Source organism: Oryx dammah, unplaced genomic scaffold (assembly GCF_014754425.2).
Source record: "Oryx dammah isolate SB20612 unplaced genomic scaffold, SCBI_Odam_1.1 HiC_scaffold_6, whole genome shotgun sequence".
NCBI classification, from domain to species: Eukaryota; Metazoa; Chordata; class Mammalia; order Artiodactyla; family Bovidae; genus Oryx; species Oryx dammah.
In genome coordinates, this window is record NW_024070190.1 from 26,674,500 (window position 1) to 26,688,450 (window position 13,951).

General features: G+C 45.6%; 1 protein-coding gene across 16 annotated transcripts in view; it reads left to right on the top strand.

Annotated features, from left to right (window-relative positions):
• KCNMA1 (potassium calcium-activated channel subfamily M alpha 1) overlaps positions 1-13,951 on the top strand; it is a 773,098-nt gene that overhangs the window by 228,102 nt on the left and 531,045 nt on the right. The gene's annotated exons all lie outside the window — the stretch shown is intronic.

Sequence of the window (13,951 nt, forward strand, 5' to 3'; positions counted from 1 at the left end):
GGATGTGGTGTTTCACTCCGTCTTCTCTAGACCATTGGCTGTTGCGAGGCAGGGGTGAAGAGTGAGTGCTTACATGGGACCATGGAGAAACTGGCGTCTTTGTGCACATCTGAGCCAGTGGTCTGTGAGGGGGGTGGATTTGCAGAGTGAGCCAGCGGCTGGGGCAGAGAGGGCCTGTTGGGTAGGATGTAGAGCATTTCCTCTGCTAGCAGAGTAGGTGTGCATTCTCACATACACAGTACACACACAGACACACACATACAGCTTGACTATCTTGGTGAGAAGAAAGGATCAGAGACATGTGTGCTCAGAATTCTGAGAGGCTCTATAAATATGGGATCTGGTGAGTTCTGAGTGTACGTGTTTGCTTGCACATTCTCTGGTATGCATCTGTGTGTTTGGTGGCCTTCTGAAGATGGTACTATTGTCCTCTGGCCGCCATAATTTTCAAAAATCCCGCCCTATGTGATCAGAATCATGCCTGTGGTAGAAACCCTCAGTCATGCTGGTGATGAAACTCATCAGCAGCCCACCTGTGACCACTGGTCCCATGCTTGGAGCATTGCTTGTGTGACCTTATTTCTGAGGTGGCTGTTCTCAGCCCCACCTGCAGCCTAGGCTCATCCTTCCCCTTCTCTGTGCACTTACTACATTCTCTCTGATCTGCTTGTGTAGAGCTAGGCTTCATTAACTGGCTTCATGAGCTCCTGGTTCTTGACAAGTATTGTACGTGGAACAAGTCTGCAGTGACCAGTAATCCCTGTTTGCCTGGGGTACCTTTGCCCCATGGTTCTTTTGGTACAAAGACTGGGAAAGTTGTGGGTAAACAGACATGAGCTGGTCACCTGGTCAGACCAGGGTCATGCCATGGTTGGGCTTCTTCCCTGGGTAGCCCTGACCACCAGCTATCTTGGGTCTGATGAGTCAAGAGTTTCCTTGAGAAGGATGTGACATTCTAAATAACTCCCTGTGATTCTGGAAGCTGTTTTGTACGGGCTATCCTTCCTTGTCCTGATGCTGGGGTTCAGTCAAGAGTCATTTGGCTTAGACATAGGATGAATGGGGATGTCCTGGTGCCTAGGGAGTATCAGCGATCAGGCAAGGATGCTGAAAAATAGACGCCATCACTCTTGATGTTTCATGGCAAAAACTCGGTGAGAAGGTGACCACAGATGTTGGGAGATGGTGAAATTTCACCCATCAGAATCCTTGGGGAGAACTCTACATTATATTTTTGATAAATATCTCACTCACAGCTTGAGGAAAGGAGTAAGTCACTAAATGTCATGTTCAAATCACCAAACTGGTGGCCAAACAGCCTTCAAGGAGGACAGGGCTCTGTTAACTGAGGGACCACCAGGAGCTGTGCCTTCTGAAGAATCTGGTTATGGAGTCATAGATTATGTTATTGGTAAGTAGTGGCAAAATAGAAAGTGGGAACATTTAAAGCTGGGATTATGGAAAGGAGGAGAGAGAAACTGGCGAGACCAGTTGCTGTGTGGAGGAAGATGGAGGTGGGTGGTCTGGGTTGGTGGGACTTAGGCTCGGAAGCCCTGAGTGTCTCGTGAGGAATTGAAGGTGGCTTGTTGTGGGTTGTGTTGTCTGACCATCACCCTCATCTCCCCTCTAGAGTCTTCAGTAAAGTCTCTGTTATTTTCTCACACTTGTGTGTGAGTAGACTCTGTGTGGGAAATTTAAGGAGGTTGGAGTCTGGGTCTGTGCATTCACCTGGGTTGAAATGGAAGTGGTGCATTGTACATGTATAGTACAATGAGGGACAATGAGAGGGTGAGGGAATTGCAGAGCTTGGTTGCACAGTATGCTGCCTGCTGCTTCAATGTGGTCCTTAGGACCATTCTATCTATCTTCATCAGCTAAGAGACACTGAGCACCAACTTTAGGCCAGGTGTTTTATCATCTCTGTGAAAAATAATGAATCATCCTAATTCCGTCGCACCATGGTTGGAAGGTGTTGAAGGGATGTCTGGAGGAGAAATACTTTGAATACAAATATTATGTGAGTGTGTATGTGGTGGAGAGTTTGAGTGTGAGAAAGCAGGGAGTCAAGGAAGAATTCACAGGGCTTCACTGGAGGGAAAGCCTTTGAGCTGAAACGTCTATTTCAAGGTGAACTGAGCACATTTGATGAAAGAGACAATATAAAAAATGAAAACATAGCTGAGCTTGAAAACAGGGACTACTTAGTGGGCCAGGAGCTGAGAAGGATGCCTAATAAAACAGAAAGCATTTGAGTGGAGCTTGGCATTGTGGGTTAGGATCCTGAAAAGTTAAGGGAGAGGAAATGATTCCACAGTGAGGGGGCAGCAGGAGAAGATCAGGGCCATGGTGTGCTAGGCAATGAGGCTGGAGCTGGCAGTACAGAGGCGCCTGAGGGGCAATGAGACTAGGAACGTGGGTTGGAGACAGCTTGTCGGGTCTTGAGATGCTGAGCTAAGGACTTTGGACTGGAATCATCCATTTTATGGATGCACCACCGTTTGTATTTCCATCTACCAGCTTGGGTTGTTTCTACTTCAGATTTTTCTGGGAATATGATTTTTGATTTCAGCTTGGTAAATATCTGGGAATTGGATTGTTCTGCTTTCTGGTAAGTTTAAGTTCACCAGAAACTATCAAATTAGCTGTACCTACCAGGACTGTATGAATGTTCTGGTTGTTTTTCATCTCTGCTGGTACTCGGTAATATCAGTTCGTTTTTAAAATTATAGCATTCTAAGCAGTGTGTAGTGACATCTAAGTGTGGTTTTAGTTTGTACTTCCCTATGTTTGGGGCTTCCCTGGTGGCTCAGATGGTAAAGAATCTACCTGCAGTGTAGGAGACCCAGGTTTGATCCCTTGGTGGGGAAGATCCCCTGAAGATCTTGGCTACCCATGTTTAAATATCAACATCTTTCCATATCTTTATTTGCTATCAGTATATGCCGAGTGAAGTTTCTATTCAAATATTTTCCCCATTTCTAATTGATTTGTTATTATTGAGGGTTTTTCCCATTTTTATTGAGGATTATTTTCACTGCCATCACCTCGAAAGGGAACCCTTTACCCTATTTTAGCAGTCACTCTCCATTTCCTTATCCCCAGCCCCTAACAACTACTAATGTACTTTCTATCTCTATGGATTTGCATATACTGGACATTTCATGTCAATGGAATCATGTGTTGTTGTTTTTTTTAAAGACTTTTTAAAGTCAGATACTACTGCTGACAACAACATTACTGAGAGCCTCTCGGGAGCCAGGCACTGTGCTAAGCCCTAGATGTTGTGATCAGATTGAAGGGCAAGGACAGTGTTGAATTTGTTCTATAGCTCCCATTTTATTATAGGGGTGCATGATGAGGAAGCCATGGAGCCAGTCTTATCAGTGAATTTATGTCCATTTTACAGTTGAGAAAATCAAGCCCTAGGAAGGGCAGTGAAGTGACAGAGCCAGGCTGGTACTTGCAGGCCTCCAGACTCCCCATCCAGTGCTCTTCCTGTGTCATCACTTCCCATCTGAAGATAATGCCTTCTTTCAAAGCCACTGTCATCTGTTGCTTTGGCTGTGACATGACTGTCTCTGAGCCCAACTAGGTCCTGAGGCTGCTTGTTCTGATGCTCTTAACATTTGCGTGGACTAGCATGGCATGCTCAGGCCTTCTTGGCTGGGACTGCCCATGAGGCCAGCTGCTTTCCGAAGGTCTCTTGGGAGAAAAGGTGGCCTGGACTGCTCAGGTACGCTCAGGGTGGATCAGTCCCACTGCCTGGAGAGCAGGAAGCTCTGAGTACAGGTGGCACCTTCAGAGCAGGCCTCTCCTTTAGGGAAGGCAGGTCCTTGCTCTGAGCAGGTAAGAGATTTCATACTGCAGTCTCAGTGTGAGAGGGGAAGCAGCGCTCCCTTTTCAGAACCCAAAGCTGTGTTTGTCTTGAACTGTCCAAATGTTTATCCTTGCAACAATGGGACTCGAGTGAGACTAGACACCGGCTGTGCAGTTTTCCTTTTCAATTTTTGTTTTCCTTGATGCACAGTTCAGGAGCTTGGCCTCCACATCTGGGCCCTTACCTGTCTCATTGTCACAGGTGAGTCTCAAAACCAGGCAAGGCGGGGAAGGCCCAGCTGGGGAAGGATTGTCCAAGACAGCCTTGGCGTATCTGTGTATTCACTGGTTGTCCAGATCTCTCAGACGAGCACACCGTTCATTCAGGAAGTATTTACTTCTCACCTGCACCAGGCATTATTCTAGGCACTGGGCAGCGGGCAACAAGCACCAAGGATTCAGCGTGTGCATTATTCACGCTGCTAAACTAGTAAAGGTTGTAGCGCTTAGTGTAAACGATGAGAAATGAGGGTCACCATTTACCAGTGCTTTAATTAACTGTTAATTCTATTAACAACTGGATGACCAGATCTCAGAATAGCCCATCTTTGTCTTGTGTCTCAGCCTTAGCTTTACAGAAACAGTGAGACCTCATAGGGCCTCCTCTTTTAAAAAAATTTTTTTTAACTTTTCATTTTGTATTGAAATAGAGCCAATTAACAATGTTGCGCTAGTTTCAGGAGGACAGCAATGGGGCTCTTCCATACATCCACAGGTATCCATTCTCCCCAGAGTTCCCTCACATCTAGGCTGCGTAGGGCTTCCTCTTAGAGTGATGGCTGAGGGTTTCTGTATCAGAATGCATCCCCAGACTCTTAAGGATGACTACTTTCTTATCTTTTTCTTAAAGCAAAAATACTTGCTATCTTCTGATTAGAATGTTGGTGCATGCTTAATTCAAAATTTTGGAATATATTGGGAGAACTGATGATCAGTTCCGCTTTGGGACCTGAAGCCAGTCCATGCTGAGGGATGTTTCAGTGTCACAGTGAATGCCGGTGAGATACCGCCCAGCTGTTTGGGTGTTTCTGGGGACTCTTCTCACTACATCTCATGTTATCTGCTTAAGCACAGACTCGGGATAAATAGTTCTTTGTGCCAGGCTTGCTGTGGTCCTTCTGGTTAACCTCCCCCAAAAGGGACACTGGCCCCTTTTCTGCAGTGGTTGCTGGGAGGCAAGTTCATGGGCCATTGAATATATACAGCATCTCAGGGTTAACATTCTGTATTTGCATCCTCCCAGCTTCATCTCTGAATCTCTTCTTTCATTTCCCCTTTGCCTACTATTTGAACTTTACATGTGTGTGGTTATGTGCTCTGTAGAGTTTGGGGAACTAAATGAAATTTTTCTAAGAATAAGCCAGTACAGGCAGACCTCAGAGATACTGCAAGCTCAATTCCAGACCACTGCAATAAAGTGAATATCACAATAGAGCCAGTCATTTTAGAGCTAGAAACCATGAATTTCTTGGTTTTCCAGTACATGTAAAATATGTTTACATTATACTGGAGTCTGTTAACTGGGCAATAGCATTATGTTTTTTAAAAACAATGTATTATACGTATGTTGGGCTTCCCTGATAGCTTAATTGGTAAAGAATCTGCCTGCAATGCAGGAGATCCCAGTTCACTTCCGGGGTTGGGAAGAACTGCTGGAGAAGGGATAGGCTACCCACTCCAGTATTCCTGGGTTTCTGTTGTGGCTCAGCTGGTAAAGAATCCGTCTGAAATGCAGGAGGCTTAAAAAAAAAAAAACTTAATTAAAGAGACTTAATTAAAAAGCCTTTATTACTAAAAAATGCAAACAATCATCTGAGCCTTCAGTGAGTCATTTACTATCATCAAAAGATCACAGATCACCCTAACAAATGATGAAAAATTTGACATATTGCGAGAGTTACCAAAATGTGACACAAAGATCTGAAGTGAGCAAATGATGTTGGAAAAATGGCACCTATAGACTTGCTCAAGGCAGGGTTGCCACAAATCTTCAATTTGTAAAAAACGCAGTATCAGTAAAGTGCAATAAAGTGAGGTATGCCTGTATATAAATAAAAAGGATAAGAAGCGCACAGAGTAGGCTTTTGTTTATATTGTTTGGTTGTACTTTATAGATTCATAAGCCACAATTAGCATTAGAAATAGTCTAGGTAAGAGTTAAGTTTTTCTGTAATGGGCCATCTAATAAATATTTTAGGCTTTGCAAGCTATAGAGAGACTTTGTCACAACTCCACTCTGCCACCGTAGTTTGAAATCAGCACAGACAGTACATGGGGGGGGGGGGACTCTGTTCCAATAAACATTTATTTATAAAAACAGGTGGGGGACCAGATCTGTTTCATGGGCCATAGTTTACTGATTCTTGGTCTAGTTCAACTTCCTATTTCATAAACTAAGAAATGGAGAGGCAGAAATTGAAAGAAAAATTTTAGGTAGGAATTCCCTAAGATAATATAATACAGGTTTGATGCATGATACTGGATGCTTGGGGCTGGTGCACTGAGACGACCCAGAGGGATGGTACGGGGAGGGAGGAGGGAGGGGGGTTCAGGATAGGGAACATGTGTACACCTGTGACGGATTCATGTTGATGTATGGCAAAACCAATACAATATTGTAAAGTAATTAACCTCCAATTAAAATAAATAAATATGTATTAAAAAAAAGAGTGACCGTACCAGTGAACGCATTTATAATGGGAAAAATTATAGGCATACAGAGTTATAGAGATAGGTATAGGCACACACACACTAACACCATCTCAATTAGCACCTTGTTTCTGAATATTCATGTTAATTTCCACAGCAATCTCAGAGTGACTATTTCCCTAGAAAAACTATGTATTGTGGCCAAGCATGGCCTCACCTCAAGGTGTAAGCACAGTCTACCCTGGCTGGGTTGTGTAGCTGCTCAGCCCCATTATAGAGTCAGTGTTTTGTGCTCACTTCAAAGCCTGGTCTTGCCAATATATCTATCAGCTCCTTGAACAAAGACAGAGCCTTTAGAATTATTCTTTTTCTTTTGCTTATTGACCTCATATTCCCATGCTGCTATATTTAAATATTGCTCCAGGAAACAGACACATCTAATCCATGAATTGAAAATATATTCTACTTGCTTTACTGTCTGGGGAATGATTTGTTGAAATAAGGAGAAAGAAAAATGCCAGTCTTTCCTTTTATCTTCCTAAATATATGCATGTGTCATTTTACATTAACATAGTGTACACAGCCTAGACCATTCTATCCTTATCTCCTAGGGCCCCATAGAAAATATGTAACAAGCTTTTCAAGGAGAAATAATCCTGTTGGCTTAATAGAGTTAAATAGGTGCATTCACTGCTGTGCTGTCTGTACCTGAAATCGGACCAGTTGAGCAAAATGGAGAGCACATGGGCGGAGCTTAATCACATGGCTGACACCGTTGACTTCATTTCTCCCTTTAAGTGCCTCATGGTGCTGGTGACATTTCTCATCAGCATCTTCTACTTTGTATTTTCAGTGGTGCTTGGTGGCAGATTCACATACCTCACATTTCCATCTCACTCTCTTCCTCACCTCCTTCCCTATCCCCCTTTTTTACATTTTAGACAAATGTACATAAAATTTCTATATCCCTTACAGATGACGCCCTATGCAAGCAGACAGATCTTGGCTTGCATAGGCTTTTTTTTTTTTTTTTTAAATAAGAAATGCCCCCATAGTGAAATAGTATATCCAGCTTTTCATGCAGTTGGGAGTAAATTGAGATTTAATTTGAGTTTAACTCCCCTAAGTGAGGCTTCTTTTTAAAGGAACTGAGTGGTAATCCACACTCACATACCCCATGACTTAATAACGACCCTTTATTTTATCCTGTGGATAAATAGAGTTTATATTTGGTGTTTGAATCAGTAAATCAAACGAGGAAAGCTTTATTTATATTATTAAACATAAAGGTTTATCTGTGGTGAAGGGTGCGCTAGACTGCACTAGATTTGTTACTTGGGACCCAGCATCACTGGGTGGGAAAACAAGTCAGAGTAGTCACTGAATTCAGTAGGAACCCATGGTTAGTAGTGAGCTGTCTGTCACTGGAGATGTTCACAGAAAGGCTGGATCTCATTTGGTGGCACTGCTGCTGATGGTTGGCCAGATTTCATCCTCATTACTTTAATTAGGGTCCACAGAAAATTAGATGTAGGAGGTGCTCCAGAATAAAAATAATTCCCTGGAAGTTGAACAGAATTCTGGTCCCGTTTTCAAGACTGTCCAGTGGGTATCACCGTGTAAGTCCTGCAGTAAGAAAGACTTTGGCTCAGCATTTCCCGCTCCTGTTTCACCATGGAACCCTTATCCCGTGAAGCATCTGTGGGCATCACAGAGAACAAACTTTGGGAAAATTTTACCTACCCCAGCTATCACCTATGGGCCAAATCTGGCTCACTGCCTGTTTCATACAGCTCACAAGCTCAAGAGTTTTTACATTTTTACATGGCTTTAAAAAAAAATCAACAGATTATTCTGTGATGTATGAAAATGATGTGAAATCATATTTCAGTGTTCATAAAGTTTTATTGGGATACAGCCGTGTTCTCATTTACATGTTGTCTATGGCTATTTTTGCAATGCACTACCACAGCAGAATTGAATAGTATCTGCAGAGTCCAAGAATCACCACCCTGGAGGAATTACTGTTGGGTCCTGGACAGAATGCATTTGGTAACTCCCAAACCAGACCATCAAGTTCCCCTTCTGCTTTGCGGCCAGCAGGACTCGGAGTGGCCACCAGGACTTGTTCCCACGGTTCAAGGCAATGGATGAGATGTACCATCCAGTCCCTTCTTGTAGAGACCCTCTACATTTACTTTCACAAGCCCAACCAGACGATGCAGTAGAGAGAGGGATACAGAGCTAGGCAGGCCCCCAAATCCCACAGCTGACTCAGCACAGGAATTTCTGCTTCCCATGGTCAGTGGAATATGTCTGAGTATTGTGCAACTGGGTCACTTTCTGTCTCCTGGGCCCCACCTGCCTGCATCCCCCTGCAGTCAGTGCACCCCAGGCCCAGCCCGGCAGCCCAGTGTCTGGTCCCTACCATGGATGCCCCTGGTCCAGGCCTTCAGGCCAAGTGCCTCAGCCATACCAGCCACTGAACTCTGCTGCCAATCTGCGGGGCATGGGCTGTGTGTGCTCGCCTCTCCAGCACGTTCTGCAAAGAGCAGCTATTAAATTTGCTAGCTGGTGTGTTGGCTTCTCTACCCTCTCCCATGAAAATAAAGGAGACTTTCAGAAATTAATCTGCAGAAGAGTCCTGGGGGAAGGAAGAGCCTTCTGGCCCAGGAGCAGTGGTTCATCCCGGCTGTTCATCCCCGGCTGCCACAGCCTCTGGGCTCTGGTGGCCAGTACGTACACTGCTGCCTCTTTCCACTGGGGCTTTTGCCAGGAGTGGGTGCCTGTTTTGTTCTTCTGTCTCATCCATCTGTTTGTTTATCCTTTTCTATCCACTCATCCATCCGTCCAATGCACATGCCTTCGCTGGTGTTCCCCAGCACACAGGAGTGAATATGGCGCCCAGGCAGTGGGTGCCTGCTGAATACGGCAGGGCACTCAGGCTCTCCCTTGTCTCTGCTGGCTCCGGTTCAGCTTCTCTGTCTGGACTGGGAGACAGCAGCCTGCCCTGGGGCTGATCCAGCACCATCTGCTTTGGGGCTTCTACTCTCTTTTGCTCCCCATCTGGCCTGGTGTCTCATTCAGCTGGAACCAGCAAGGACAGGTGGAGCACTTAGCACCCCCAGATCACCAGGTCCTGCTCTTCCTGTCTCCCTGGGACCTGCCTCCCTGGGGAGGGATGCTATGGTGCTTGGCACGTGGAGGGCTGCTCTGTGTGCTATGGCGGGGCAGTTAGGAACACAGCCTCTGTGGTCGTTCTGTTGAATCTCAACTCTAGGGCTTTCCCCGTTGAATCTCAACTCTAGGGTTTTCCCCCTGCGCCAGTTGCTTGTTCTTCTAGTGCCTCAGTTTCTTCATCCGTTCAATTCAGTTCAGTTCAGTTCAGTCGCTCATTCGTGTCCGACTCTTTGCGACCCCATGAATCGCAGCACGCCAGGCCTCCCTGTCCATCACCATCTCCCAGAGTTCACTCAGACTCACATCCATCGAGTCGGTGATGCCATCCAGCCATCTCATCCTCGGTCGTCCCCTTCTCCTCCTGCCCCCAATCCCTCCCAGCATCAGAGTCTTTTCCAGTGAGTCAACTCTTCGCATGAGGTGGCCAAAGTACTGGAGCTTCAGCTTTAGCATCATTCCTTCCAAAGAAATCCCAGGGCTGATTTCCTTCAGAATGGACTGGTTGGATCTCCTTGCAGTCCAAGGGACCCTCAAGAGTCTTCTCCAACACCACAGTTCAAAAGCATCACTTCTTCAGCACTCAGCTTTCTTCACAGTCCAGCTCTCACATCCACACATGACCACAGGAAAAACCATAGCCTTGACTAGATGGACCTTAGTTGGCAAAGTAATGTCTCTGCTTTTGAATATTCTATCTAGGTTGGTCATAACTTTTCTTCCAAGGAGTAAGCGTCTTTTAATTTCATGGCTGCAGTTACCATCTGCAGTGATTTTGGAGCCCAAAAAAATAAAGTCTGACACTGTTTCTATTGTTTCCCCATTTATTTCCCATGAAGTGATGGGACCGGATGCCATGATCTTCGTTTTCTGAATGTTGAGCTTTAAGCCAACTTTTTCGCTCTCCTCTTTCACTTTCATCAAGAGGCTTTTTAGCTCCTCTTCACTTTCTGCCATAAGAGTGGTGTCATCTGCATATCTGAGGTTATTAATATTTCTCCCGGCAATCTTGATTCCAGCTTGTGTTTCTTCCAGTCCGGTGTTTCTCATGATGTACTCTGCATAGAAGTTAAATAAGCAGGGTGACAATATACAGCCTTGACGTACTCCTTTTCCTATTTGGAATCAGTCTGTTGTTCCATGTCCAGTTCTAACTGTTGCTTCCTGACCTGCATAGAGATTTCTCAAGAGGCAGGTCAGGTGGTCTGGTATTCCCATCTCTTTCAGAATTTTCCACAGTTTGTTGTGATCCACACAGTCAAAAGCTTTGGCATAGTCAATAAAGCAGAAATAGATGTTTTTCTGGAACTCTCTTGCTTTTTCCATGATCCAGCGGATGTTGGCAATTTGATCTCTGGTTCCTCTGCCTTTTCTAAAACCAGCTTGAACATCAGGGAGTTCACGGTTCACGTATTGCTGATGCCTGGCTTGGAGAATTTTAAGCATTACTTTACTAGCATGTGAGATGAGTGCAATTGTGCGGTAGTTTGAGCATTCTTTGGCATTGCCTTTCTTTGTAATAATATTCTCTGCCTTTTAATGTTTATTTTAACTTTTTATTTTGTATTAGGGCATAGCCAACTAACAATGTTGTGATGGTTTCAGGTGAACAGCGAAGGGACTCAGCCATACATATTCATGCATCTGTTCTCCCCTGAGCCTCCCTCCCATCCAGGCTGCCACATAACATTGAGTAGAATTCCATGTACTATACAGTAAGATCCTTGTTGGTTATTCATTTAAATGTAGCAGTGTACATCTGCCTTTTCATGTTGTTAGGAGGATTTGATGCATCAACATATGTAAAATGTTTAGAATAGTGCCTTTTATGTGGTTGGGGCTAATAAGCATTTGGTATTATTATTTTTGTTAGTATTAATGGAGCCTGGTCACCATAACACAGAGGAAATATGATGGTGTGGAGACACACAGGGGCAGGGAGTGGAGGGTAAATCCTCTCCTGTGACAGGAATGGAGGAGCCCTCAGACACTGCCAAACTCAGACATCATCTAAGAGTGCTGAGCCACCTCTGGGCATGCCCATCTAAACAGGGTCTGAGTATTCCAGGACCCAGGTTTGGGTCCAGCCAGCCAATGATGTTTGGTCCATGCACACAATTCAGGCCCTGTCATTTCTGAAGCTGGCTCATGCCAGCCTGACTCCTCACTGTCAGGTCAGCCAGGAAATTCTCACTTCATACAGCCATCCTGAGCTGGCTGGGGGCCAGAGGGCTGGCTGGGCTCTCCCTGGGAACTGTACATTGTAGGCACGTGTGCCACAGGAAGCACCCTGGCAGGCTGACAGATGAATCTTGAGGAAAGAGGGACAAGTGTGCTCACTGTGGTCCCCATATCCAGTCCTCCCTGGATGTGGCTGAGGCTGATGAACACAGGGCTGGTTTCAGAAGGCATGTTAGTACCTTCCGACATAGGGAGGTGTCTTTAACATCCATTGACAGGCAGCACCCCCAAATCTGTTGGAAAGATGCAGGAAGGTGTGTTAAGTCACCAGAAGAGAAGGACACAGGTTCTACTGTATATGCCTGGACTCTCCTTCGAGTCATTCACCCATTCCTTCAAGCATTCCTGCAGCACCTGAGAGGTGTCAGACGCTATTCAAGATACTGGACATGTAGGGGTTCTTCTAGCAAAGTCTGCAAAGTGAAATCATCCCAGGTGTTGAAAGTGAAAATGTTTTGTTGCATTTTCTTGCAGTGCTTTTGGGTGGCAAGATGCTTGAAGTAGTTTGGTGATAAATCAGGGCCTGTGACCTTTCCATCCATCCTCAGACAGGCCTGGAGACTCACCTCTTCTAATCCTGATCACATGTCCCGTGTCTTTCTGTGGCTGGATGCAAGAGGCCTGAGTTTAACAATATATGATTCATGTTAAACTGGCACACTCTGTCTCTCTCCTTCCCACTCTTCCTTCCTCCTTCCCTCCCTCCCTCCCCTCCCTCCCAGTTAGTAAAAGCTGGCACCCCCTGAAGGCTCTGTAGGAGACAGAACATCTGTATTTGAAGCCCACCATCTAGGGCTTCGGAGAAGGCAATGGCACCCCACTCCAGTGTTCTTGCCTGGAGAATCCCAGGGACGGGGGAGCCTGGTAGGCTGTGGTCCATGGGATCGTAAAGAGTCAGACACGACTGAGCGACTTCCCTTTCACTTTTTACTTCCATGCATTGGAGAAGGAAATGGCAAGCCACTCCAGTGTTCTTGCCTGGAGAATCCCAGGGACGGGGGAGCCTGGTGGGCTGCCGTCTGTGGGGTCTCACAGAGTCGGACACGACTGAAGCGACTTAGCAGCAGCAGCAGCAGCATCTAGGGCTTCCCAGGTGGCCCAGTGGTAAAGAATCTGCCTGCTAATGCAGGAGATGCAAGAGATATGGGTTCAACCCCTGGGTCGGGAAGATTCCCTGGAATAGGAAATGGCAACCCACTCTAGTATTTCTTGCCTAGAAAATTCCATGGACAGAAGAGCCTGCTGGACTATAGTCCTTGGGGTCTCAGAGAGTCAGACATGACTGAACACACACACACACCAGATGCATCTCGTGCTGGGACACTTTTTCATGCACCTTTCCCCCAGGGCCTTCAGGAAATGCTCAGTTTAGCAGCCCCTATTTGTCAGAAAAGTACCTGGTGGACTGAGGCTCTCCTTGGAGCCTCCATTTCAGCTGTGAAGAAGTTTGTTGAACAGGAAGACTCAAAAATAGAGATGATGATGACAAAGTTGCCAGCCATTGTCATTGCCAGGAAACACGTGTTTGGAAAATCACACTCAGGACCACACACGAGCTGATGCTTCCAGGTTTGGTTTACTAGGCTATGTTTAGGAGGAGGCAGACTGACTCGTGCCTCCGGGCCCCAAACATCCCAAATTGGTACACTAAAAGCCCTGTTTTTAGGGTCTGGGTTCAGAATGAGGCTTTTCCCAGGAAAAACGACTACTTCAGAAGAATGACAACAACAGAAAATTTGCCCTAAAAATTTAATTGTGGAAAATGTTCTCAGGTGTTTGAGTAGTGGAGGGAACTAGGACAGGACATTTACTTCTCCGGCTTTCTTAAGGAAATTAGGGCACTTGAAAACTCAATTAAATGTACCCAGGCCTCTTAAGCACTGGGGCTGTCTTTTTTGCTCATCTAATTAACTGTAGTTCACAAAATTGGCCCCGTGCTGACATGGAAGGCTCTACGAAGCTGAGGAGCCAGGGGCCTGTTTGAGTGGAAGCTCACTTCCTGGTTCAC